The sequence below is a fragment of the Bombina bombina genome, chromosome 6, assembly GCF_027579735.1.
Source record: "Bombina bombina isolate aBomBom1 chromosome 6, aBomBom1.pri, whole genome shotgun sequence".
Taxonomy (NCBI): domain Eukaryota; kingdom Metazoa; phylum Chordata; class Amphibia; order Anura; family Bombinatoridae; genus Bombina; species Bombina bombina.
Window position 1 is genome coordinate 847,790,797 of NC_069504.1, and position 27,744 is coordinate 847,818,540.

Sequence of the window (27,744 nt, forward strand, 5' to 3'; positions counted from 1 at the left end):
ACCTGTCAACCGCAATCCCCCACCCCTAATAAAGTGTTTAACCCCTAAACCACCACTCCCGGACCCCGCCGCCACTAAATAAAGTGTTTAACCCCTAAACCGCCGCTCCCGGACCCCACCGCCACCTACATTAAATGCATTACCCCCTAATCTGATCGCACTACACTGCCGCCACCTACATTAAATATATTAACCCCTAATCTGATCCCCCTACTCCGCCACCACCTACATTAAATATATTAACCCCTAATCATATATTACCCCCTAAACCTATGTCTAACCCTAACACCCCCTAACTTAATTATTATTTAAAAAAATATAAATAATATTAATATTATTAACTAAATAATTTTAAAACTAAATACTTACCTATAAAATAAACCCTAAGATAGCTACAATATAATTAATAATTACATTATAGCTATTTTAGGATTTATATTTATTTTACAGGTAACTTTGTATTTATTTTAACTAGGTACAATAGCTATTAAATAGTTAATAACTATTTAATAGCTATTTAAATTACCTGTAAAATTAATCCTAACCTAAGTTACAAATACACCTAACACTACACTATCAATAAATTAATTAAATAAATTAACTACAATTATCTAATATAAAATACAATTAAATAAACTAAACTATTACAAAAACAAACACTAAATTACAAAAAATAAAAAAAATATTAAAAGAAGTTTAATCTAATTACATCTAATCTAAGCCTCCTAATAAAATAAAAAGCCCCCCAAAATAATTCCCTACCCTAAACTAAAATACAAAGGGGTCCGGGAGCGGCGGTTTAGGGGTTAATACATGGGGGTATACGTGTCGGGATGATGTTTGGGAGGCAGGTTAGACAGTTATGGGAGATTTCATACTTTAGTAAGTTTTTGTAGGCGCAGGCAGTTTCTAAAGTGCCGTAAGTCACTGGCGACTCCAGAAATGTGTACTTAAGCTTATTTCTGGACGTCGCTAGTTTGTCCGACTTACGGCACTTTAGCAACTGCCGGCGTGGTATATTGGATACCCCGATGTGCGAGGTGAAACTACGGGCGGCGCGGGTTCCCTCGCTTGCGCCGAAAACTACGCCATATATCGGATTGCGCCCTAGGTGTTGTTCTTCCTTTTCTGTCTCAACGGATATCTCCTTCTTCCTCTTTTGTTTTCCATGCTTCCTCCCCCCTCTCCTGTATTTGCTAATGATTTGTGGCCTAAAAAACTTTTTTGTTGATTTTCTTGTTTGTTCTATTTATGTATAATTTAACATTTAATATCAGTGTTTGCTTTTTCGCTTCTATACTTTTGGTTTTGCTATATACTTATTGAGTACTAGTCTGGTTCTGGCTAAATAGTGGCCTATTCTCTTTGTATATAATAATTTACGTTTTACCACTATCGTGCACTACAAAAAGTATTATATTGATTACTCTGGTAGTGCTGATAAACCTTTCTATATATATATATATATATATATATATATATATATATATATATATATATATATATATATATATATATATATATATATATATATATATATATATATGTTTAAGGATGGACTAACTAGCTTTTCAACACTGATATTAGAGTGAAAATATACTAATTAGTAAGGCAAAAAAATAAAATATAAAAATATATTTTTGTTTTTTGTTTAAAATAATTTTACAATAAATTCTTCTGTGAATAAATAGCTAGTTGAAACTGGCACCCACTGAAAGCTCTTTTTATTCCCCCAAAAAATAGTTTTCATGGGTAATTAAAAAAAGGCTCTATTTGAGTGCTAGCAAAAATGCAAAGATTTATCCATACTTTGGGCAAGTTTTTCTCTGAAATTTCTGGGAGGAGCAGGAATTTTGTACAATTACTTTACATGTATGATTGTATCAAACACCTTTGCAAAATCCAAATAAATGACATCAATTGACTTGCCCTTTCTAATATACAGCTCACCTTCTTAAAAGTAAAAGTAATTTGATGGGATTAATTCATAAAACCTACTTTTAATCTTGTTCTCTTGTATAAAGTCTTGAATATATCACTTTACTGTATAATCATTTATAGCATTTTCTGTACTACTGATGTTAGATTAACTGGTTTGTAACCACATCAGCTTTACACCAGTGTTGTGGTAGGTAATATACCTTAGGATATTAGAAATATAATATAGAATTGGCTATTATAGAGCTTATATCTCTTAGGACCACCTGGTACATATGGCAATAGCTGACATGATAGGCTTACAGGAATATAAAACCCAAATTGTTTACCCACCAATCAGCAAGCACTCTGCAGGTGCTGAACCAAAATATGGGCCGTCTCCTAAACTTATATTCCTGTGTTTTCAAACAAAGATACCAAGAGAACGAAGAAAATTTGATAATAGGAGTACATTAATTGCTTAAAATTGCATGCTCTATCTGAATCATTAAAGAAAACATTCAGATTTGATATTCCTTTAACTTATGGCCATTATACATATTAGGCATCATGTTATGGTAAAATGAGAATAAGGATGTGTTGGAAATTGTACTATTGCACAGTGTTGATACATGTGTGTGATACATGCCAGGTACTGTTGGAGCATGCACAGATATGACAGTGATCATTGAAATGCTTGTGCTTGAAAGTTGTTACAAATGTTCAGGGTTGCAAAAAAACAGCGCCAAAGAGGGGCTGCAGCAGATGAACCTCTTATTGAAGGTATTATCTAAATATGTATATATTTGTGACAATTATATAATTAAAACCAAAGTATGTGTTTTTTCATGCAAATGGGGTCCTCAAACATTTTGTATAAGTGTATAATACATCTGTTAATCTTTTATTAGCTCTTCTGCAAAAAATGGAACAATATAGTTAGATATGTATGTACAGTTCGTATTTTTCACATCAGCTGAAAGATACATTTTTTAAATGTGTGATCGGCAATAATAATTAACACGATTAGACCCACCACAGGGTTTATATCATGTGATCTATTAAACAAGGAGTAGTAAGACCAGACCCACTACATGGATATGATTACATCATGTGACTAATCAATCAGTGACCAGGGACCAATCAGCATAGGTCACAATGATGTGTACGACAGGGGTGGAGTCTAGAGATTTAATATTGATCAGCCGCACACCACACAAACCGATAAAAGTAGCCCTTGAGAAAGTCTACAATAGTGCAAAATGCGTAGTGACAATCTGCTACGGAATTTAATATTTGAAAAGTGTGGTCCTGTTATTAAGATAAACTCACAGCCATACTACCACCACCAGGGAATGGCGAACATCATCTGAACCACCTGTGGGTTTTGTATTCTGATCAACAGGGAGAACCGGTAAACAGTGGGGGATAATCACCTTTTTTTATTTACAACATAATGTTGTGTGCTTTTTAATAAGAAATGTAACTATATTTGAGTCTGAGATGCCCTTGTGCATTTGTATTTCATAAATGTTCAATGTTGATACATGAGTAATTTAGACACTAGGGGGCTGATTTATCAAGTGTCTGGCAGACATGATCCGCTGTAGAATATCATGTCTGCCAGACATTGATAAATGCCGACAGCATACGCTGTCAGCATTTATCATTGCACAAGCAGTTTACCACTAGCAGGGGATGTCAATCAACCCGATCGTATGAGATCGGGCAGATTGATGTCCGCCGTGATAAATCAGCCCCTAGGTATTATGGGAGCCTTAATGACACTGAACCAATGCTAAGAATGCATCAGGTGCACTGTGGCTAATCCTACTTATTTAGTGATGTAATATAATATATATTCTAACACAGCAGGGCATGGGGGTATAGATCTAATATTTTGTTAGGACTACAGCAATTATGTGTGCTTGATTTTTTGCTAAATATAGTTTTTTTCAATTAAAATATAGAATCTGTGGATTTTAGGCTCTGAGGTTTTCTTCAAGTAGATCATCTGTATTGATATCCATAGGATACAAGTGGCTTTTTAGTCTGGCGACTCCTAACAAATGATCTGTTAAGGATATATTTTGATATTAGGTGGACAGTAAATTTTATATACCTTATATGCCCACCTGACTGAAAAACCTGTTTCCACCGATTTATTAAATTCAACATCAGATTTAACAACTGGTAACAAAATGTTTTAATTTAACTCCTTGCTAGTAAGTTGTCTATTATTACAATTTGTGTTTTTACCAATACTATCTTCATGTTGTTATGTTATTACCATTTTAATGTTATTTTATGTTAATTGCTGCTTACGATTTTTTTTTATATAATTTTATCAATAATTCAACTATACAAAACTTAGGATCTGATGATCAAAAACTCACCACGATTTAGAGAAACCACAAAATCTTTCCTTAATATACTGAAACCTATTATATTCTCCTTGTACAAGGTATACAGGTATACATTTTTTACTCTGTTTGGAAAAGTGAGATAGAATTATCCTGTTCATTTTACATGAAAATACATAAACAATGATCACACCAAGCTCTTTAGTGAGAATATCATAGGGGAGAATCAGGTTTGTAAAATGGGATAGTCCCAAACTAACTTTTTATACCTATACAACTACAAGGTGGGCATTCTCACACTTGCAAACTAATTCTTTAGGTAGGTATTATGTACAGTAGTATATTGGCAGATAGAAGCGCTGGTTCTAAGGGATCCCTTAGAACCAGTGCCTCTATCTGCCAATATACATTGTTTGTACAGCTTTGAGAGAGACTGTTTGGAAGACAGCGGTACTAACTAAAGGGAACTAACTATCCTTTTGTATGCTCTTTTTTGTTCTAAGTATGTACAGTAGAATACAATTGGTTAGTTCATGTGGCACCACAAGACTACAAATAAATAGAAAAATAACTAAAATAAATATATATATAATTATATTATAAAACTGCTGAAATGTGAAAATAAGGCTGAATTTCTGCTTTTTATGAAAAGTTTTTGTCAGGTCCTCATTTCTGGGCGTTTAGCCGTTTGGCACTGTATTACTTAGCTTGATACATGTGAAACATATAACAATAAAACAACACATGTGTATTAAGCTAAAACACCAAAAATACTAATGAAACAGGCAGCACCTCCGCCAATTATGGTTAATAAAAGTAAAATAATGATTTACTAAGGGAACATTAAGGGCATTGGAGAATATAATATGCTCTCTATGCAGGCACACGATAAATAACCAGCCATTACAAGTGACTCTTTATTGCCACCGTAAGCTCGCGTTAGCAATTAGCACTCAAAAGAGGTCTGACCTCTGGTTAATTTTTTACATGTGCCCCAATTGCCCCCAAAATGCAGTGTGTAATGCTTTTTTAAAATAAAAATTAGTGGCATTTTTTATTTAAAAAAAAAAAAAAGAAAACGACTACACAAAGCAGTTTTTGGGGGCTAAAGGTGGCAGCTGTGAGGTTTTAGAAATAAAATGGCACTGAAATGTGCCTTTACTTCGGGGTCTATGGGATCTGTGTGTTCCCTGTAAATATACATGTATATGCTTATATACATATATATATATATATATATATATATATATATATATATATATATTTATGTGTATATACACATATTTCAAGTAACAAGTGTAGGTAGCAAGAGTATTCACTGTAAGTTTGTCCTGTACGCTAATAGTTGCGTTATGTTAGTGTAGCTTCTTAAGCCTTTGAGTACAGTTAGGATGGCGGTCTTAAAGCAGCTAGTTAGTAGTATGGTAATCAGTCCTGTTTATCAAACAGCAAATACACTGTTTACACAAAGTTCATAGGTGGGTCGGTATGTAGCGGACACAAGCTCATGTGCTGGCTGTAACAAACAATCCCAAACTTGGGCTCGGCGGCCCTTCCCGGATAAATGCAGTTATCAAGCACTGTGCACCATACAGAGATATATTGCCACGGCGGGCCCTCGCTACATACCTGTTCCCATACTTTAGTTCCGTGTCAGGATCCTTCTCTAGGTAGCGTGTACGGGTGTTTACCGGAGACTAGCAGGGAAACCAGGTTCCGCTCCTTGACCCTTCCGCTTACTTGCGCTCCTGAGCCCCAGATTCCTCTGTTCGATCCAACTTGCGGTACGTCTGTGACGTCACGGACAGGTGTGTGCTTGCCAGCCAATCCTATTGTGACTTCGATAGACCTGATTCGGCGTGGTGCAAATGGCAAGTAGATAATTTTCAAAGAACAAGAGAGCACCAACGCCGTTAAATAAAACAAAATTCTTTATTCCATAAAGTTAAAAACGTTACAGGACAGCAGTACCCTGTAATTAGTTAGATCAAGTGTAGAAAAATTGGCTTACGCGTTTCAGCATATAGCCGTAGTCATAGCCTATGACTACGGCTATATGCTGAAACGCGCAAGCCAATTTTTCTACACTTGATCTAACTAATTACAGGGTACTGCTGTCCTGTAACATTTTTAACTTTATGGAATAAAGAATTTTGTTTTATTTAACGGCGTTGGTGCTCTCTTGTTCTTTGAAAATTATATACACATATTAACACATAAATATATATATGTATAGTGATGTGGCGAACCTAAAAATTTGTGTTCGCGAACGGCGAACGCGAACTTCTGCAAAAGTTCGCGAACCGGGCGAACCGCCATAGACTTCAGTAGGCAGGCGAATTTTAAAACCCACAGGGACTCTTTCTGGCCACAATAGTGATAGAAAAGTTGTTTCAAGGGGACTAACACCTGGACTGTGGCATGCCGGAGGGGGTTCCATGGCAAAACTCCCATGGAAAATTACATAGTTGATGCAGAGTCTGGTTTTAATCCATAAAGGGCATAAATCACCTAACATTCCTAAATTGTTTGGAATAACGTGCTTTAAAACATCAGGTATGATGTTGTATCGATCAGGTAGTGTAAGGGTTACGCCCGCTTCACAGTGCGCAGTGTAGGTGATGTACCTGCCCTGACCATGCTTTGCAGACCAGGTATCAGTGGTCAGATGGACCCTTGCACCAACACTGTGTGCCAGACATGCCATTATAGCAGACTTATATGGCTTTGGCGTTGCTTTTTGGTAATTAGAAGGCTGCTAAATGCCACTGTGCACCACACGTGTTTTATGCCCAGCAGTGAAGGGGTTAATTAGGGAGCATGTAGGCAGCTTGTAGAGTTAATTTTAGCTTAAGTGTAGTGTAGTAGACAACCCAAAGTATTGATCTAGGCACATTTTGGTATATTTAATGCCACCATTTCACCGCCAAATGCGATCAAATAAAAAAAAATTGTTCACTTTTTCACAAACTTTAGGTTTCTCACAGAAATTATTTGCAAACAACTTATGCAATTATGACATAAATGGTTGTAAATGCTTCTCTGGGATCCCCTTTGTTCAGAAATAGCAGACTTATATGGCTTTGGCATTGCTTTTTGGTAATTAGAAGGCTGCTAAATGCCACTGCGCACCACATGTGTTTTATGCCCAGCAGTGAAGGGGTTAATTAGGGAGCATGTAGGCAGCTTGTATAGTTAATTTTAGCTTAAGTGTAGTGTAGTAGACAACCCAAAGTATTGATCTAGGCCCATTTTGGTATATTTAATGCCACCATTTCACCGCCAAATGCGATCAAATTTAAAAAAAAACTTATTTTTCTCTCTCGCAATTTTAGGTTTCTCACTGAAATTATTTACAAACAGCTTGTGCAATTATGGCACAAACGGTTGTAAATGCTTCTCTGGGATCCCCTTTGTTCAGAAATAGCAGACATATATGACTTTGGCGTTGCTTTCTGGTAATTAGAAGGCCGCTAAATGCTGCTGCGCATCACACGTGTATTATGGCTAGCAGTGAAGGGGGTTAATTAGGTAGTTTGTAGGGAGCTTGCAGGGTTAATTTTAGCTTTAGTGTAGAGATCAGCCTCCCACCTGACACATCAGACCCCCTGATCCCTCCCAAACAGCTCCCTTCCCTCCCCCACGCCACAATTGTCCCCGCCATCTTAAGTACTGGCAGAAAGTCTGCCAGTACTAAAATAAAAGGTTTTTAAATTTTTTTGTAATTTTTTTAGCATATTTACATATGCTGTGGTGTAGCATCCCCCCTTAGCCCCTAACCTCCCTGATCCCCCCAAAACAGCTCTCTAACCCTCCCCATCTGCCTTATTGGTGGCCATCTTGGGTACTGGCAGCTGTCTGCTATTATTTCACAGTCAAAAAAGTGTTGTTTTTTTTAAATGTACACTACTGTTACACCAGATATGAGTGGTGGCACTGGGCAAGTGGGTGCAGTATACGCTGTAAGCCTGACACACACGCTGGCAGTCAGGCAACTGCAATTAGATTACACAGGGGAAAAAAAAAAGCAGACTGATGTTCTAGCCCTAAAAAGGGCTTTTTGGGTTGCTGTCCTTAAAGCAGAGATCAGATGAGTCCTTCAGGACTGTAGTGGACACTGAATACACTAGCCTAGCTATCGATTTCCCTATTAAATCAGCAGCAGCTACACTGTCCCTCCTCTCACTAAGAATGCAGCTTCTAAATGAATCTAAAATGGATGCTGTCCAGGAGGTGGGAGGGTCTGGGAGAGAGGATCTGCTGCTGATTGGCTGTAATGTGTCTTCTGACTGTGAGGTACAGGGTCAAAGTTTACTTAATGATGAAGAATAGGGGGCGGATTGAACATCGCATATGTTCGTCGTCCGCGGCGAACGCGAACATGCTATGTTCGCCGGGAACTATTTGCCGGCGAACTATTCGTGACATCACTATATATGTATATAATCCTATACATATATATTTATATTTGCTATACGACTTACCCCTTTCGCTGCGCTAGTTCTCATGGCATGTTTCACGGCATGAGAACAAGGGTTCCATAGGAGCCTATGGGAGAGCACTCTCATGAGCGCAATGCTTTATTGCAATTGCACCTCACTTGAAATAGTATTTAATTAGTGTGAATGAGTAGAGCGCTGGAACTATAAAAGATCCCGAACACCCTATTAATGTAAGATCCTTGGGTCTTATAAGTGTGATTTTTTAGATAGGAGAGTGTATAGGGGCGTTGTTTCCAGCTTAAGGGATCGTGCGTATCTATGTGACCTTGTAATGGTTTAAAAGTGAAATTAGAGGTGCCAATATTTAGTATATTCAAAAAAATTTTTTTTTAATAAACTTAATGTAGAACTAATTTAATCACATTAAGTTTATTAAAAATTTTTTTTTTGAATATACTAAATATTGGCACCTCTAATTTCACTTTTAAACCATTACAAGGTCACATAGATACGCACAATCCCTTAAGCTGGAAACAACGCCCCTATACACTCTCCTATCTAGAACCTCACTTGAAATACCCTCACACCTTAGCGTGCGCTGGTATTAGTTGAGCGCAAATATCACTTTAGCATAAGCGATATTTCACGCTCAACTTGTAATCCAGCCTAAATAAAGTTAAAGTAGTAGTAGTACAAGCCAGCAGCAGCACAATAAAAAAGTGCTGTGAGTTGTATTCTTTCTAACACTAGAACTGTGTGATATACCTTTAAGGTCTATCCCTTTCTTCACCTCTGACCCTTTATAAGGCTTCCTGTTTCATTCACTCTTTGCCTGAATATTGAACGACTTACGGTTCACATCATCAGTGAACAACACCTTCTGGCTCTTTTGTCGTCCAACAGTTTTTATCTGTTTGGGATCTAACTCCTATCACCTTGTTACGATATGATCTTGTCTCCTATTCACTCTCTCCTCTGATAACAGGAATTTACTTTGCTCGGAACTCCTATTTCACTTAGAAATCCCTTACCTTCACGCTGACAGGAGTCAGCCATCTGATTACATTCAGCATCGAGGACACAGCAACCGCGGGACCGGAAGTGAGTCACGCACACACTCGCTGCAGCTCAAGCAAACAACGCTCCACGGTGGATACAGGTACTAACTAATATATATATATATTAAACTGCCTTTCTGAACTGTATATTCCGGGACATTACTATCCATTTCTAGTTCCTCGCAGTACCAGTGAGTTTGTGTACTTTGTTGGGGACTCAGTAGTACCGAGTTACACGCAGTCAGAGCTTTGTAAATATTATCCGGCTCTATTACTTTTAATGTGTGATTCACTGTGTGCATGTATTAACCGTGTGTGTGTGTGTGAAGACTTCAAGCAAGCTGAGTAATATTATTATTCCACAATAAAGGAATATACCAAGCACAAGCTGCCCAGTTACATTTAACTCTGCAGAACTAAAGTACCTCTAGGAGACACAAGTATCAAATTAAACAGTTTATTCTGTTTCCTCTTTCACTGTATCAGTAAACCTCGCTCACTGTACCTTTTCCCATAGTAATCAGTGACTCCTGGGGTCTGTATACAAAAGAGCAACATAAACTTAAGTTACATTTCTAAAAGCGAATAAATTAAATATTACAAACTGCTTAGAACACTTCAGATAGTAAGAGGTAGTATCAGAGTCCATGTGAAGATTTTATTACAAAGGGAAGCAAAATGGATCTCAGAGCTAGACACAGTGGGGCAACACCAGTTATGATGCAGCGGTCTAAAGACCACTGCTCCATAACCTGTCTGCCTGCTCTGAGGAGGTGGACAGACATCGCGGGAAATCAACCCGATTGAATACGATCGGGTTAATTGACGGGTTCACAAGAGCTGCTGGTGCAATGCTGAATGCGGAGAGTGTTTTGCTCTCCGCATTCAGCGATGTCTGTCGGACATGATCCACTGATCGGATCATGTCCGACTGTTAGGGTGTGGAGTATTACCCTTTGTATTGTGATGTGGATCACAACTGCAGATAGATGTATTTGACTATTACCCTCTATAACAACCTATGAGGTGCTCCTGTAATCCTTGTTACAGGAGACAGGTAAGGGAACCTGTAGTTGAGAATTGATTTAGGTATAGTTCTTGGTTGAATAAGAATTGTAGTATAAATGTACTTCGGTAAAGGTACTTGAATAAATTGAGGAAACAGTCCGTTAGTTCCTATTTATCCCCAGTTTGAATTAGACAAGGTAATGTGCAAACAGAGTAAGCGTGTAACTGTACTGTGAGGGAGAGGTGTTCCTGCTGCAGCCTGAGTCACCTTAGTGAGAGGTTGTAAGCTGTGAATCCTCAGACAGCATGTGTTTGTACTGAGAGGGGAGAAGTGTTACCGCTGCAGCCACAGACCTCACAGAAAGTAGGTGTGCTCGGATCCTCCAATCAGAGAAGCGGAATTGCTGACAGGCAGCGTGTGTACGCTGAGGAATTTTGTTTGTTTGTAGTTGAGCGCGGGGGCTCCGGTATTAAATAAGAATCTGTTACCAGGTAAGTCCTGCTTTAGTAAGTTGAGTCGGTTTGTCTGGAGGTTAAGTAGTTGCCGGTTAGACACCGGAGCTTGCCTGTTTAACAGAGAGTGGAACAGGAGGTAGATGCGGACAGTCTGTTGTTATCGTCAAACCGCTACTACAGCAAGCAGTGTTCCAATTTGTAAAAGTAGATATTCTAGTTGGTTGTAGCCTGGAGATTTAGTTAGATGTCTTCTCAAGGTGAGGAGTCAGTATACTAAACATTAATCGGCAGGTGGAAGGGGGAGGAGCAGACTTAAGTAGCCTCTGCTTAAAGGTATAGCTGCCAACCCTGACAGGTCCCCCTATCAAATCTGCTGCCCAGCAGCAGAAGGAGCCGGCTTATCCGGATGGAGTCTGTGGAATCGAGCAATGAGACGGGATGCGTTGATGTTAGAGGAGGGCTCCCAGGAATCCTCATCTTCTGAAAACCCCTTCCAGTGGATCAAGTACTGCAGTACGCCACGGAAACGTCTGGAGTCGAGGACAGAAGATAAACAGTGTCATCCACTACAATAGGAGGAGCGGTCGAAGTATTCGTCTGAAGTCTTGTCGGGATGTAAGGTTTCAGCAAGGAAACATGGAATGTAGGATGAACAGGGATTTCTGGAGGTAATTTTAGGGTCACAGCATTAACGTTCACCACCTTGGTTACTTCATAGGGACCGATGAATAAATGAGAGAACTTCCTACTGGGGGTTTTAAGTTTCAGATGTCGTGTGGAGAGCCACACAAGGTCACCAATCTGGTACTCAGGAGGTTTCTGTTTCTTCTGGTTGTAGTAACATTTTTGTGTTTCTTGAGCATTTCTGATGTTATCCTTTAGGAAGTTGAAAACTTCTATCATGGAATTAGCTGTGTCATCTATCACAGGTGATGTGGTATTGAGACTAGGGAATAGATGGAAGGTTGGATGGTACCCATAGTTGGCGAAGAATGGGGTACTTTTTGTCGAACTGTTCAAGATGTTGTTGTAGGAATATTCGGCCATTGGTAGGTTAGAGACCCAATCATCCTGTTGATGTGCACAATAACATCTGATGTATTGTTCAATCCACTTGCTGAAGATCTTTCGGATAGGTGGTATCTTTATGCTGGTGAGAGCGTAATGAGTGATAAGAATCCTTCAGAACGCCTAAGAACCGGTCAGGAGGAAGGATGGGTTGATCTGGTATGGTTTGATCGGGAGGTCGGAGATGTCTAGAGAGAGCGTCTGCCTTACCGTTCCTTTTGCCAGGGCGATAAGTGATATGGAACTGGAATCTGGTAAAAAACAGACTCCAACGTAACTGGCGGGCAGATAGTGTCTTGCTGGATTGAAGGTATTCTAAATTCCTATGATCCGTGTAGATCAGAATAGGATAGGAGGTCCCTTCCAATAGATGCCGCCAATGTTCCAATGAGGCCTTGATAACTAATAGCTCCTTTTCTCCCACTGGGTAGTTCCTTTCGGGTGCAGACATGAGTCTGGAATAAAATGCCACTGGATGTATGGGATCATTTGGAGAACTCCTTTGGGAAAGTATAGCCCCCAGAGCGTAATCTGATGCGTCGACTTCTAAAATGAACTGGAGCTTAGTATCCGGAAATTGGAGTATGGGAGCAGTTGTGAAGGATCTTTTGAGGAGATCAAAAGCCTGTTGAGCCTCTGAAGTCCAAAGGAAAGGTGTCAGAGAACCTGTAAGACTTGATAATGGTTTGGCTATGTTGGAAAACCCTTTAATACATTTCCTGTAGAAATTTGCGAAGCCAAGGAATCGTTGTACCTCTTTCCTGCTGGTGGGGATAGGCCACTTTTGAATGGCTTCTATTTTTCCATCTTCCATACGAACTCCTGAGGAAGAAATGTTATAACCAAGGAATGTAATTTCTTGAGTGTGGAATGAACATTTTTCAAGCTTGGCGTACAGCTGATGGGTTCTTAGTCGATCCAAAACCCAACGCACATGTTTCTGGTGGTCCTCTAAATTGTCTGAATAGATCAGGATATCGTCCAGATAGATGACGAGGCACACATCCAATAGATCTCTGAAGATATCGTTTACGAAATATTGAAACGTGGCGGGGGCATTGCAGAGCCCGAAAGGCATAACCAGATATTCATAGAGCCCATACCGAGTCCTGAAGGCAGTGAGCCGCTCATCGCCTTCCCTGATCCTGACCAAGTTATAAGCACCCCTAAGATCAAGTTTCGTATAGATAGTTGCCTTGCTTAGTCTTTCCACTAACTCGGGAATGAGAGGGAGAGGGTATCTATTCTTCTTTGTCCTCTTGTTCAACTCCCGTTAATCTATGATAGGTCGTAAGGACTTGTCCTTATTCCATACAAAGAAAATCCCGGCTCCTGCAGGGGAAGTGGAAGGTCTAATGAAACCCTTTTTAAGGTTCTCGTCCAGATAGGTTTTAAGGTGCTCCAATTCGGGTTGCGAAAGTGGATATATGTGCCCATAGGGTATGGTAGAACCAGGTAGAAGCTCTATGGGGCAGTCATATATACGATGTGGTGGTAGGTGTTCAGCTTGTTTCTAACTGAATACATCTAAGTAGTCCTGATATTCCAATGGAATAGAATCTTGTGTGAGGAGTAACTGCTGTTGATGAGAATAACAAGATTCAAGACAGTAGGGTGAATTCAATTCGACCTTGAGAGTGTGCCATGATATACTGGGCTGGTGTTTTTGAAGCCATGAGAGACCTAAAACCACTGAGAAAAGAGGAGATGGGAGTATATCAAAAGTGATGTATTCAGTATGGCCCTTACCCAATGTCACCTTGAGTGGGATGGTGTGATGAGTTACTGGACCAGAATTGACTAAAGTACCATCAATAACACGGATAGACACTGGGTTTGCTTTCATAATTAGTGGTATTTTATTTTTCTTAGCTAGTGACAGATCCAAGAAATTGGAGTAAGCTCCCGAGTCTATGATGGCTTCAGTTTGTAGAGCTCGCTGTTCCCACTGTAAAAAGAGAGAAATAGTACAGTAAGCAGCGTTCATAATCTTATTAGTCATGCAATAGTTATTGTATTGTAGCTTACTTCTCTTCTGGCGTTGTAGCAGTGGACAATCCTTCACTGGGTGTGCAGGAGATGCGCAGTACATACATAAATTCTTCTGTTGCCTGCGGTGTCTTTCTTCCATGGTTAATGGTCCCTTGGTAAAACCAATTTCAATAGGGGTTGTAATCTCCTTAGAAGGTAGAGGTGAGGTGTAGAAATTTGGGGTACCCTCAGACTGTTGGCGCTCGGATTTCCTCTCACGAAGTCTCCTATCAATCTGAATTGTCAAAGCCATCAAACCTTCAAGTGTGGATGGTATTTCAATTCGGGCGAGTTCGTCATTTAAAGCGTCGGATAGACCTAGACGGTACTGATTGCGCAGAGCAACCTGACTCCACTCTGAATCTTTTGTGTAAAGCTTGAACTCAGAGAGGTATTCTTCCACAGGGCGTCTGCCCTGTCTAAGTGAGCGCATTTTTGCTTCAGCCGTAAGTTGCTTCTGGGTATCCTCATACAGAGCACTCATCTCATTGAAGAAATCTGTAAGCGAGCCCAGTATTGGATCATCGTTCTCGAAGAAGGTATCTGCCCATATTCTAGGCTCCCCAGTGAGAAAGGATATTACAGTCATCACCTTGAGCCTCTCAGTATGGTAGGTCCTGGGTTTCATTTGGAACAGAAGGTAGCAGGCGTTTCTGAATTGCCTGAAAAGTTTCCTGTCCCCAGTGAATTTTTCAGGTAAGCACACATGAGGTTCCGGTGTGCTGTCTCTTACAGCTGCTCTGAGGCTGTCATTTTGAACTTGTAGTTCTCTCATGCCTTGTGAAAGTCTTTCAACCGTCTGAGTGAGGTTGTAGACTACTGTAGGTATATCTGCTGGATCCATGAGTATGGCCGATTAATATGTTAGGGTGTGGAGTATTACCCTTTGTATTGTGATGTGGATCACAACTGCAGATAGATGTATTTGACTATTACGCTCTATAACAACCTATGAGGTGCTCATGTAATCCTTGTTACTGGAGACAGGTAAGGGAACCTGTAGTTGAGAATTGATTTAGGTATAGTTCTTGGTTGAATAAGAATTGTAGTATAAATGTACTTCAGTAAAGGTACTTGAATGAATTGAGGAAACAGTCCGTTAGTTCCTATTTATCCCCAGTTTGAATTAGACAAGGTAATGTGCAAACAGAGTAAGCATGTAACTGTACTGTGAGGGAGAGTTGTGACCGCTGCAGCCTGAGTCACCTTAGTGAGAGGTTGTTAGCTGTGAATCCTCGAACAGCATGTGTTTGTACTGAGAGGGGAGAAGTGTTACCGCTGCAGCCACAGACCTCACAGAAAGTAGGTGTGCTCGGATCCTCCAATCAGAGAAGCGGAATTGCTGACAGGCAGCGTGTGTATGCTGAGGAATTTGGTTTGTTTGTAGTTGAGCGCGGATACCCGCGGGGGCTCCGGTATTAAATAAGAATCTGTTACCAGGTAAGTCCTGCTTTAGTAAGTTGAGTCGGTTTGTCTGGAGGTTAAGTAGTTGCCGGTTAGACACCGGAGCTTGCCTGTTTAACAGAGAGTGGAACAGGAGGTATATGCGGACAGTCTGTTGTTATCGTCAAACCGCTACTACAGCAAGCAGTGTTCCAATTTGTAAAAGTAGATATTCTAGTTGGTTGTAGCCTGGAGATTTAGTTAGATGTCTTCTCAAGGTGAGGAGTCAGTATACTAAACATTAATTGGCAGGTGGAAGGGGGAGGAGCAGACTTAAGTAGCCTCTGCTTAAAGGTATAGCTGCCAACCCTGACACCGACAGAGGGTTGATAAATCGGCCCCAGTATATCCAAAGGGTTTAAATGCCTATTTATCTTTTTCTTGTTTCTTTAAGACAATTGGGCTGGTTAATATGACTTAATGAATTGGAAAGAGTCTGAAACATTGTGGTGATCATATATAAGATATATGTTGAATCAAAAAAATTATTGTTTTGTTTAGTACACTGGATTAAGATACATTTATCTCATTCCATTTTATCTCTCCTAAGGAAAAAAAGTTAGATACAGCGCTAGCAAAAGCACATAGGGTAAATACCTGCAAGTGGTTACGATCAGAACTTCAATATAAATATTGTTTTGTGCTATAATAATGTTATAAACACTTGATGAGATAAATACTTTATAATATTTATTTTATCTAAAAAGTGAGGACTTCTCATTGAATATATAATGTGAATAATTCAATAATGCAATGTTCATGCAATAAAACTAGTTTCTAGAAAAAATAATAATGTCCAGAAAAATGTATATTAATCCCACCTTAAAAAAATCACATTAAAAATGATGTGTGACACAGGATCTCCTTAATAATTGTATATATAAAATGCAGAGATGGAATGAATATTCATGTGAGGAAAGAATATATTGCCAGAAGTTGGATGTTCGTTTGCAATAAATTCCCTTAAAGGGACAGTAAAGTCCAAACTAAACTTTCATGATTCAGATAGGGCATGCAATTTTAAACAACTTTCCAATTTACTTTTATCATCAAATTTGCTTTGTTCCCTTGGTGGTATTTTTTGAAAAGCTAAACCTAGCTAGGCTCAAACTGATTTCTAAACTGTTGAAAACCGCCTCCTAGCTCAAAGCATTTTGAAAGTTTTTCACAGTTAGACAGTGTTAGTTCATGTGTGTCATATAGATAACATTGTGCTCACTCCCGTGAAGTTATTTAGGAGTCTTCACTGATTGACTGCACTGCATGTCTGTCAAAGGCACTTAGATAAGGAAGCTGTCTGCAAAGGCTTAGATACAAGGTAATCACAGAGGTAAAAAGTATATTAATATAACTGTGTTGGTTATGCAAAAACGGGGAATGTGTAATAAAGGGATTATCTATCTTTTAAAATAAGAAAACTTTTGGTGTAAACTGTCCCTTTAATTGGATTACAACATGTGTAAAGTATACCTTAATATGATTACCTTCATTGTGGTTACCTTGGTTGATGTTATTTTCTTACTATCCCTTTGGCTGCTAGTAATTTGTAAGAATGACTCAAACCAGAACCTCTTTCAATCAGTCCGGTGCTTGTAGCACTGAAAGAATCAGCCTCTTCTCACTGCGTCCAGCAGCTCTTATTTCCCTGGCTTAGGAGCGTTCACTGGTTCTCCACGTCACTAGTCATGTGACTCAGCTGTTACCAGTCACGTGACTCGGCCTTATCCAATCCTGTGCACTCGTCTTACGATAATAATAGTATTTGCGGTGCTGTGGTTACATCTAGTAGGGTTTGTGCTTAATTTCATTATATTGTAGTACTCTGCGCAGAGTGTGAATTGTTGGGGTACTGGTGCCTCAAAATTTTGCTTGTCATAGGCTTTTTTAAGACTGAAGTTTTGAGGGTTCCATTAAACTTTAAATCCCCTAACATCTCTTTTAATTGGATATTGATTACCATTACATGATCTTTATTCAAATATTGCACCTATCATCTACTATAGTTTAAGGTGGTATATAGTATTTATCTTTAACTCTACAGGGCATATTTATAAAGCTCCGCATGGAGCCCAATGCCCCTTGTTTCCTTCAGGCTCGCCGGAAACAGAAGGTATGAAGCAGCAGTCTAAAGACCGCTGCTCCATAACTTGTCTGCCTGCTCTGAGATGGCGGACAGAAATCAACCCGATCGAATATGATCGGGTTAATTGACACCCCCTGCTAAGGGTCGATTGGCCACGAATCTGCAGGGGGTGGCGTTGCACCAGCAGTTCACAAGAACTGCTGGTGCAATGGTAAATGCCGACAGCGTATGCTGTCGCCATTTATCGATGTGCGGCTGACATGATACACTACTTCGTATAATGTCTGCTTGCACATTGATAAATATGCCCCTAAGTCTCTCCTTTTAAGGTGGTATCACAATGAATATATACAATTACAAAATATCATTTAAATACAGAATTAAAAATTAAAGAGAGATAGGGATCAGGTGAACAACAAAAGGTAAGCTTTTTGGTACATACTAAACACTCTCAACTGTATAAATATTCGGAGTATTCAAAATATATTAATCTAATAAAAAAGTATTTAATTCAAGCTCTGAATTCAAACCCTTGGGGAATAGAGTCCCGATATCATATATTAATTTGGCTTCCTTTCTTAATAATAATTTTTCATAATTACCCCTCTCCAAGGTTTTTTTTACTTTTTTAATCTACGGGCATATGAAAGGTTTTTAATATTATTGTTGTGTACTATTTTAAAATGTTCATTCATAAATTTCATAAAATGTTCATAAATGTTCACCCTTCTCAATACTCCATAAGTGTTCTTGAATTTGAGTACAGAGGGATCTTGTCATTTCTCCTAAATAAAGTAGCTTACATGTACACTGAAGTAGATAAATAACACCTTGACCCGCTACATCTTATGGTGTCTGTGATTTTGTGTATTCTGTTGTTATTTGTCGAAATAACCTCTTTTCTTTTACTACTATAGCTATAGCAAGGGAAGAAACCAGTTATTCTTTTACCTGTCAAGTCACAATCTACAACATTTTTCTTAGGATTAAATTCACTAGGGGCCTGAATGTTTTTTAAGTCTCTTCCCTTCCTATAAATACATTTCAGGCTATCAGTTATTCTGTTCCCTAAAATGGGGTCTTCCTTTATTACATGCCAGTGCTTGTTCACAATTTTTTCAATTGCCCTATATTCGCAAATTAAAATTTGTTTTGAGGGGTATCTTTAGTTTTTCTTAACCATTCACCTCTTAAAGTTCACTTAATCTATTGTTTCCATTGGTTTCTTTTCCATATTGTACAGTTAGTTTAATCTTCTCAGAGTCGTATACCGTTTCTATAAAACAATCTTCTAAAACTTTTATCTGAGTTTCATAATCAGTTAGTTTTGTACAGTGTCTCCTAATATGTAGACACTGCCCTTTTGGAATGTTGGTAATCCACTGTATTTAATGACAGCTGTTGGAGTGGACATAATTATTGATCTACTGCCTTAAAATGATTCTTTGTGTGTATGCTATTATCTTCCACAAAAATATCTAAATCACGAAATGTTATAGTTCCCCTGCTCATATTATAAGTGAAACTCAATCCATCATTGTTAGAATTCATATAATTGAACATCTGTTTTAAACCATTTTCATCTCCATTCCATATAATAAGCACATTGTCAATGTACCGTTTAAAGAGTACGAGGTTTGTGCCCAGACTGTGGGTCTCCAAAAAATGTTTTTTCCCAATAAACCATTAATAGGTTTGCATAACTGGGTGCAAACCTCGTACCCATTGCACCCCCCTAATTTGGATATATAGTTTATTGTTAAATGAGAACACATTATTCGTTAGAATGAATTCTATCCCTTTTAAGATAAAATCTCTTTGTTCCTGCAAAATGTTAGTGTCTTTATTCAAATATAATTCTACTGCCTCTAATCCTTTTTCATGTATTATACCATTAGAAGTTGCAAGGATATAGTTTTCGTCCCAGTGGATATCCTACAATATGTTTAATACTTGTGAAGTGTATTTTAAATATGTTGGTAATTCTTTTACATCATTATGTAACTGACTATCTATGTATTGCGATAGGTTTGCTGTAATAGAGCCTTTTCTGGAAATTATAGGTCTTCCTGGAGGTTTTTAAGTATTTATGGATCTTTGGAAAAAAAAAAAAATAGCCATTTTCGGATGTCAGAGTATAAAATTAAATTCTTTATTGCTCAGCACATTAAGAGTTTTGGTCTCTGTTAGTAATATTGTAAACATATTGGAAATATTTTTGATAGGGTTCAATTTCAACTCTTTATATAAGTTGTTTTATCATCCAATAAATGTTGGGATTCTAAGAGATAATATTCAGTGTCCATAATTACGATCCTACCACCCTTATCGGCAGGTTTGATCGTAATGTCTATTATTTTTTTAACCTATCTAATATGGCTTTTCCATTCCTATTAAGATTATATGGGATCTTCTTTTTTCTGTGATTAAATTTTGCAACATCTTTTTGAACTCATTTTTCAAAAACTTCTACATTACTTCTTTTGTCATAAATGGGATAGAAAGATGATCTCGGCTTCAATTTAGTGTGTCTAATTGTGGGGGTATTTATCTCATTCTGTGTTTCTTTGTTGTACTCACGTCCTATCAGATTTTTTAAGAAATCCCTTTTAAGTGTTCATTTCCATACAAATTGATTTATATGTACTGTATGTGTGTTTCAAATTTGTTCAATCTTTTGGTTGGTGCAAAGGATAAACCTAATTTTAAAACTCTTTTTTCCTCTTGTGATAATATTGTTTTGCTTAAATTGAAGATACCTTTCTCATCTATCTCCACCTTTTTAGATTTTGTCCGAATTCCCCCCCTATTTCCTCTAAATTTATTTTTCTGTTTATTCGTGGGGTTCTTGATATTAGACCTTTATCTAAAAAATATGTTGATGTTCCTTGAAGGGGAGATTTAATCTCCTCATATCTCTTGTTTGGTATGTTGCTTGATTCCCCTCTTCATTTGTTAGTGGTGTGTATCTATTTGTTACAGGGACACTCTAATTTTTTTTTTGTTCCATAAATCTGTCTTTTGTCTTTTGTAAGTGGTAGGTTGTTGGTGCCGTCCCCTTTGTTTCACTGTGTTCTGTGTATCCAGTCTAAGGGGCCAATATATCAAGTTCCATATTAAGCTTGATGCCCCTTGTTTCCAGCGAGCCTTCAGGCTCGCCGGAAACAGAAGTTATGAAGCAGCGGTCTAAAGACCACTGCTCCATAACTTGTCTGCCTGCTCTGAGGCAGCGGACAGAAATCAACCCGATCAGCCAATAGGATTTCAGTAGCTCTCATCCTATTGGCTGTTTTGAACGGCCAATAGGATTTCAGAACTTCAACTTCAGTGTACGGCGGTGACTGTATGAAGAGGACACTCCGCACAGGATGGGATCGGCTTCCAGGATGGCTCCGCTCCGCGCCACCAGGATGAAAATAGAAGACGCCCCTGGGATGGATGAAGATATCACCGCCTGGATGAAGACTTCTTGCCGCCTGTATGGAGATGGATGTCCAGACTTCAGGAACTGTGAGTAGATATTCTGGGGTTAGTGTTAGTTTTTTTGGGGGGTTTTTGCGTGTTTTTTTTTAGATTAGGGCTTTGGGCTTTTGTAAAATAGCTGAATGCCCGTTTAACCCCTTAATGACCAATGACGGAATTATTCCGTCATGGAAGCATTAAGCAAACAGAAGCTGTTTCCTTAAGGGGTTAAGGGCAGTGAAAAAGAGCTGAATGCCCTTTATGGGCAATGCCCATACAAATGCCCCTTTAGGGGCAATGGGTAGCTTAGTTGTTTTTTTTTAGAGTTAGATTTTTTTATTTTGGGGGGTTGGTTGGGTGGTGGATTTTGTATTTTTTTTACAGGTAAAAGAGCTGTTTAACTTAGGGGAATGCCCTACAAAAGGGCTATTGGTAGATTATTGTAGGCTAGGGGGGGGGTTATTTGGGGGGTATTTTTATAGGGCTATTAGATTAGGTGTAATTGTTTTTATGTTTGATCATTTCGAATTTTTTAATTTTTTCGTAGTTTTAGGTTTTTTAAAATTTGTATTTAGATTTTTTAATTAGAAGTATTTTTTTTATTTTATTAGAATAGTAATGTTAGGTTAATTGATAGTTTAATGTTAGGTTTATTTTTATTTCACAGGTAAGTTTTTATTTAATTTAAGGTAGTTATATTGTAATTTTAATTTTAAGTTAAGGGGGTGTTAGGTTTAGGGGTTAATAGTTTAATTTAGTGTTTTGCGATGTGGGTGGCTGGCAGTTTAGGGGTTAATATGTATATTTAGTAGCAGCAATGTGGGAGACCGGAAGTTTAGGGGTTAATAGGTTTATTTAATGGCGGCGATGTGGGAGTCCGGAGGTTTAGGGGTTAATAACTTTATTATAGTGGAGGCGATGTCGGGGAGCGGTGGATTAGGGGTTAATATATTTAAATAGTGTTGACGATGTGGGTGGGCAGCAGATTAGGGGTTATTAGGTTTATTTAATAGTCGCGATGTGGGTGGCGGCAGATTAGGGGTTAGTAAGTTTAAAATAGTGTTTGCGATGAGGGAGCGCTGCGGTTTAGGGGTTAATAGGTAGTTGATGGGTGTTAGTGTACATTGTAACACTTTAGTTATGACTTTTGTTTTGCAAAATCCATAACTACTGCTCTCAGATGGGGGTATGGCTCGTGTTGGTATAGGCTGTAATGCAAGCTTTTTAGCCTGAATGCACAACCTGTAATACCGACGCTATGAAAATCCCACACAAAAACATAATTTTTTTGAGTGCGGAATAGACATTGCGTTACAGGCAAAAATGCTTGCGGTATAGCTATACCGACACGAGTCGTAATATGCTTTCCTGGCCATTACGCTGGAATTGCCTTTTTTTCAGCGTTAAAAGCCATACCGCAAAACTTAATCTAGCCGTCTGAAAGTAGGTTATTGCGTACTTCAAACAGTTCCATTCTGATTCTTAACTTCTTGCAGGTGTGAGCTGCTACTTAGATTGAATGAGAGAACAGAAAATGTGCGTGAATTATGAACATTGTATTATTGAATTATTCACATCATATATTCAAGGAGACGTCCTTACTTTTTAGATAAAATATATATTATAAAGTCTTTATTTCATCAAGTGTCTATAACATTATTAGAGCACAAAACTATATTTATATTGAAGTTCTGATAGATACAACTTGCAGGTATTTACCCTATGCAGGGTCGGCTCCAGAACAAATGAAATGGGGGGGGCATTTTTTTTTTCACGAGGGGGCACGCATTTAAAAAGCATGTATGAGAGTCAAAATAAGAGCAGACCTACTGTGGCAGTCCAGGGGTTACATTTATCAGATCTCTGGCTGTGCAGGGGTTAGATTTGTTTATATTTCTGGAAGTGCAGCAGTTACATGTGTTATATCTCAAGGAGTATAGGGGTTACATTTATAAGATGTCTGGCAGTGCCGCAGCAGTTACATTTACCAGATTTATGGCAGTGCAGGGGTTACATTTGTCATATCTCAGGAATGTCTCCCACATATGACACAGCCAGTGGACACATATACACACACACACACATGGTATATATGTATATATATATATATATATATATATATATATATATATATATATATATATATATATATATATACACACAAACAATATATATATATATATATACACACAGTGTGTGTATTGTGTGTATGTATGTATGTGTGTGTGTGTGTATATATATATATATATATATATATATATATATATATATATATGTATGTATATATATATATAATAAAACAACCTTGGGGACAAATAGGAGATGTTTTGAAACATTTAAATAATAAACATAAGGCTATTTCACTCATTGTCCCACAGCTACATTTGAATTGTGTATATTTGAGCACCTATAATCTGACACACATTTTACACTGATCACTGCAGATAAAGCAGGCACAATACACACTTGTTTTGTGTGACCTGCAGTGGGGAAACCAAGGAATTTCACATTTGCTTCTTTATCTGTGTCTGCCAGGATATAAAGCACAATAGGGAAGGGATACTACCCTCACACACATATTGGTTATTCGGCTGTGTTTTCACAAAATTACTACTGCCTTCCCTCTCACTGACTGTTAGCTTCTCCCAGCACTTCCTGCAGAGGTCTGATGATGTCATCATCTCACTTCAGCTCTGTAGTAAGTGGGCTAGCAGGAGGAGGGGCATTGCAAGCCCTAGGTTAACTGTGAGAGCACCAGCAGGGAAATGCAACTTTATTTGTTATCTGGTTGTAAATAGAGGAGAGTAAAGAGATTAGCTAAAGAGTAAAGAGATTTTTTTTTTTTTTACATTTTAAAAGTGACGGAACGTCCAGGGTCCCAAATGTCGCATCAACCATTTGCAGCCACTGGACGTTCCGTCACTTTTAAAATGTAAAAAAAAAATAATAAATAAATAAATATTTTTTTTTAAAATCACTTCTTTTGCCCTGGGGGGCACAGCATTCCATTTGGGGGGGCATTGCCCCCCAAAGCCCCCCCTTAGAGCCGACCCTGACCCTATGTGCTTTTGTTAGTGCTTTGTCTCACTTTTTTTCTTGTGTACATATTAATATCTAGTAGAGAAACCAGAACGACATAGCTATCAAGGGGTAAATTGTATAGTGCGCTAAGATTTTTTCTTTCTCAAGCACATTTTATCTCTCCTAGTAAGAAAAAATAAGGAAGAATGAGGAAGTACACCCGAAGGACAAAAGTTTGCAGTATCTATTATTTTCCGCTAGATGGCAGAGATGTAATGTACCCGGGAAATGGGTATGGTTTTGTTAACCTTTAGGGTATAAATATTGCACAGTGTTATAGTTTATTACAAAGGCCCAAACTGGGGCCAAAACGTTAGATAATAAATGTATTATAAAGAAGAAATATGAGCAAGAGTCATTAATTAAAATATATAATCATATACATATATATTTATATTTGCTGCAAGACCTTGGCATCTACTTATCAAGCCGTCAACTTACTTGCATTCGACGGCACCAATACGCTCACCTAAGATCGGCTAACATTGCTGCCGTGGACCTGAATATGTTCTCCAAAGTTACCAAAATAGCTGTCAAAAAGCCGCGCACCAAGTACGGGGCAATGAGCAGCGGACTGTTGTTAACTAACAGTCATCGATCTCGCTGCTCTTCGGCTTTTTCCCAGCTTTATTGGTAAATTGTCACTAAACACCCACACTATACTAAACTGTTTTACCCCTATACCGCCGCTCCCGGAGCCCACCGCAACTCTAATAAATGTATTAACCCCTAAACTGCCGCTCACAGTCCCCCCCGCAACTAATAAAGTGTTTAACCCCTAAACCGCCGCTCCCGGAGCCACCTACATTATACTTATTAACCCCTAATCTGCCGCCCCCTACACCGCCGCAACCTACATAACACTTATTAACCCCTTATCTGCCGTCCCCAACGTCGCCGCCACTATACTAAAGTTATTAACCCCTAAACCTAAGTCTAACCCTAACACCCCCTAACTTAAATATAATTTAAATAAATCTAAATAAAATTACTATCAGTAACTAAATTATTCCTATTTAAAACTAAATACTTACTTATAAAATAAACCCTAAGCTAGCTACAATATAACTAATAGTTACATTGTATCTAGCTTAGGGTTTATTTTTATTTTACAGGCAAGTTTGTATTTATTTTAACTAGGTACAATAGTTATTAAATAGTTATTAACTATTTAATAACCACCTAGCTAAAATAAATACAAAGGTACCTTTAAAATAAAACCTAACCTAAGTTACAATTGCACCTAACACTACACTATAATTAAATAAATTCCCTAAATTAAATACAATTAAATAAAATTATCTAAAGTACAACCCCCCCCCCCACTAAATTACAGAAAATAATAAACAAATTACAAGATTTTTAAACTAATTACACCTAATCTAATCCCCCTAACAAAATAAAAAATGCCCTCCCAAAATAAAAAAAGCCCTACCCTACACTAAATTACAAATAGCCCTTAAAAGGGCTTTTTGCGGGGCATTGCCCCAAAGTAATCAGCTCTTTTACCTTTAAAAAAAATTACAAATCCCCCCAACATTAAAACCCACCACCCACACAACCAACCCTACTCTAAAACCCACCCAATACCCCTTTAAAAAAAACCTAACACTAACCCCTTGAAGATCACCTTACCGGGAGAAGTCTTCACCCAACCGGGCCGAAGTCCTCAACGAATCCGGCAGAAGTGGTCCTCCAGACGGGCAGAAGTCTTCATCCAGACGGCATCTTCTATCTTCATCCATCCGGCGCGGAGCGGGTCCATCTTCAAGACATCCGACGCGGAGCATCCTCTTCATCTGACGGCTCTTCTGGAAAGAAGGTTCCTTTAAATGATGTCATCCAAGATGGCTTGCCTTCAATTCCTATTGGCTAATAGAATTCTATTAGCCAATCGGAATTAAGGTAGGTGATGCAATTGGCCAATAGGATTGAGCTGGCATTCTATTGGCTGATTGGAACAGCCAATAGAATGCCAGCTCAATCCTATTGGCTGATTGGATCAGCCAATAGGATTGAACTTCAATCCTATTGGCTGATTGTATCAGCCAATAGGATTTTTTCTACCTTAATTCCGATTGGCTGATAGAATTATATCAGGCAATCAGAATTGAAGGGACGCCATCTTGGATGACGTCATTTAAAGGAACCTTCATTCCAGAAGAGCCGTCGGATGAAGAGGATGCTCCGCGTTGGATGTCTTGAAGATGGACCCGCTCCGCGCCGGATGGATGAAGATAGAAGATGCCGCCTGGATGAAGACTTCTGCCCGTCTGGAGGACCACTTCTGCCCGTCTGGAGGACCACTTCTGCCGGATTCGTTGAGGACTTCGGCCCGGTTAGGTGAAGACTTCTCCTGGTAAGGTGATCTATGGTTGGTTGTGTGGGTGGTGGGTTTTAATGTTGGGGGGGATTTGTCATTTTTTTTTACAGGTAAAAGAGCTGATTTCTTTGGGGCAATTCCCAGCAAAAGGCCCTTTTAAGGGCTATTTGTAATTTAGTGTAGGGTAGGGCTTTTTTTATTTTGGGGGGGGCTTTTTATTTTGTTAGGGGGATTAGATTAGGTGTAATTAGTTTAAAAATATTTGTTTAATTATTGTTTAATTAATTTGTTTATTATTTTCTGTAATTTAGTGTTTGTTTTTTTGGTACTTTAGATAATGTTATTGTATTTCATTTAGGGAATTAATTTAATTTTAGTGTAGTGTTAGGGTACATGTTAGGGTGTTAGGTGTAAACATAACTTTATTCTCCCATATGAATCAATGGGATATCGGGCAGTAGCGAACATAAGCTTTCGCTGCTTTTAGACTCCCATTGATTCCTATGGCATCCGCCGCCTCCAGTGCGGCGAATTGAAAACCAAGTACGCTGGGCTGGAATAGTGCTGAGCGTACCTGGTAGATTTTTGTTAACTAGCAAAAGTAGTCAGATAGTGCCGAACTTGCATTCGGAACATCTGTAGTGACGTAAGCATCGATCTGTGTCGGACTGAGACCAGCGGATCATATGTTACGTCACAAATTTCTACTTTTGCCGGTCTGTAGGCTTTGATAACTAAGGGGAATCAGGCTCGCCACAAATACGCTGCAGAATTCCAGCGTATTTGCGGTTGACGGCTTGATAAGTAGATGCCCTTCTCTGCACTAGTTCTCATGGTGTGTACAAGCCAGCAGCAGCACAATAAAAAAGTGCTATGAGTTGTATTCTTTCTACAAATGCTTAGAACACTTTAGATAGTAAGTGGTAGTATCAGGCAAACCCTTGTATAAACATGAAGGGGACCGGTGGTAGCAGCAGCAGATTGAGTGACACAAGCAGTGAGTACACAT